This window comes from Syngnathus leptorhynchus, unplaced genomic scaffold, assembly GCF_054491065.1.
Source record: "Syngnathus leptorhynchus isolate UIUO unplaced genomic scaffold, UIUO_Slep HiC_scaffold_863, whole genome shotgun sequence".
Lineage (NCBI taxonomy): Eukaryota > Metazoa > Chordata > Actinopteri > Syngnathiformes > Syngnathidae > Syngnathus > Syngnathus leptorhynchus.
Genome location: NW_028232690.1, coordinates 1 through 2,500, shown reverse-complemented (window position 1 = coordinate 2,500; position 2,500 = coordinate 1).

Below are 2,500 nucleotides of genomic sequence, written 5' to 3'. Positions count from 1 at the left end.
CATAGCTCCATACTTCCATACTTGCAGCCACGGAGTTGGCTAAAATTGCACTAAGTGCGAAAGCCCATTCATTTACAACGGCGTGTCCGCCAGGCGGCGACATTTCCCCGTTACCGGTGGCTGCGCGGCGGGTGAGTGACAGAGCTTATCCGAGCGGCTGGAACTCTGCGCCGGCGTGGTCGAGCGTGAGGCCCCGGCCCTTTGGCTGCCTGGTACCTAAAACACTTCCATTGATCCAGCCACGGAGGGTGCTGGCTGGTGGCTCCATAGCTCCATAGCTCCATAGCACCAGAGCTCCATAGCTCCATAGCACCAGAGCTCCATAGCTCCATAGCACCAGAGCTCCATAGCTCCATAGCACCAGAGCTCCATAGCTCCATAGCACCAGAGCTCCATACTTCCAGAGCTCCATAGCTCCATAGCTCCATAGCACCAGAGCTCCATAGCTCCATAGCACCAGAGCTCCATAGCTCCATAGCACCAGAGCTCCATAGCTCCATAGCACCAGAGCTCCATAGCTCCATAGCACCAGAGCTCCATAGCTCCATAGCACCAGAGCTCCATAGCTCCATAGCACCAGGGCTCCATAGCTCCATAGCTCCAGGGCTCCATAGCTCCATAGCTCCAGGGCTCCATAGCTCCATAGCTCCAGGGCTCCATAGCTCCAGGGCTCCAGGGCTCCATAGCTCCATACCTCCAGAGCTCCATAGCTCCATAGCTCCATACTTCCAGAGCTCCATAGCTCCATAGCGCCATACTTCCATAGCTCCATAGCTCCAGACTTCCATAGCACCAGAGCTCCATACCTCCAGAGCTCCATAGCTCCAGCCTGGGTGGCTGGTGGCTCCATAGCTCCATACTTCCATAGCTCCAGTCAGAGAGTTGGCGAAAATTGCACTAAGTGCGAAAGCCCATTCATTTACAACGGCGTGTCCGCCAGGCGGCGACATTTCCCCGTTACCGGTGGCTGCGCGGCGGGTGAGTGACAGAGCTTATCCGAGCGGCTGGAACTCTGCGCCGGCGTGGTCGAGCGTGAGGCCTCGGCCCTTTGGCTGCCTGGTACCTAAACACTTCCATTGATCCAGCCACGGAGGGTGCTGGCTGGTGGCTCCATACCTCCATAGCTCCATAGCACCAGAGCTCCATAGCTCCATAGCTCCAGGGCTCCATAGCTCCATAGCTCCAGGGCTCCATAGCTCCAGGGCTCCAGGGCTCCATAGCTCCATAGCACCAGAGCTCCATAGCTCCATAGCACCAGAGCTCCATAGCTCCATAGCACCAGAGCTCCATAGCTCCATAGCACCAGAGCTCCATAGCTCCATAGCACCAGAGCTCCATAGCTCCATAGCACCAGAGCTCCATAGCTCCATAGCACCAGAGCTCCATAGCTCCATAGCACCAGAGCTCCATAGCTCCATAGCACCAGAGCTCCATAGCTCCATAGCACCAGAGCTCCATAGCTCCATAGCACCAGAGCTCCATAGCTCCATAGCACCAGAGCTCCATAGCTCCATAGCACCAGAGCTCCATAGCTCCATAGCACCAGAGCTCCATAGCTCCATAGCTCCAGCCTGGGTGGCTGGTGGCTCCATAGCTCCATACTTCCATAGCTCCAGTCAGAGAGTTGGCTAAAATTGCACTAAGTGCGAAAGCCCATTCATTTACAACGGCGTGTCCACAAGGCGGCGACATTTCCCGTTACCGGTGGCTGCGCGGCGGGTGAGTGACAGAGCTTATCCGAGCGGCTGGAACTCTGCGCCGGCGTGGTCGAGCGTGAGGCCTCGGCCCTTTGGCTGCCTGGTACCTAAAACACTTCCATTGATCCAGCCACGGAGGGTGCTGGCTGGTGGCTCCATAGCTCCATACCTCCAGAGCTCCAGAGCTCCATAGCACCAGAGCTCCATAGCTCCATAGCACCAGAGCTCCATAGCACCAGAGCTCCATAGCTCCATAGCACCAGAGCTCCATAGCTCCATAGCACCAGAGCTCCATAGCTCCATAGCACCAGAGCTCCATAGCTCCATAGCTCCATAGCACCAGAGCTCCATAGCTCCATAGCACCAGAGCTCCATAGCTCCATAGCACCAGAGCTCCATAGCTCCATAGCACCAGAGCTCCATAGCTCCATAGCACCAGAGCTCCATAGCTCCATAGCACCAGAGCTCCATAGCTCCATAGCACCAGAGCTCCATAGCTCCATAGCACCAGAGCTCCATAGCTCCATAGCACCAGAGCTCCATAGCTCCATAGCACCAGAGCTCCATAGCTCCATAGCACCAGAGCTCCATAGCTCCATAGCACCAGAGCTCCATAGCTCCATAGCACCAGAGCTCCATAGCTCCATAGCACCAGAGCTCCATAGCTCCATACTTCCATAGCTCCGGAGCTCCATGGCTCCATACTTCCATAGCTCCAGCCTGGCTGGCTGGTGGCTCCATAGCTCCATACATCCATAGCTCCATAGCTCCCTACTTCCATAGCTCCATAGCTCCAGAGCTCC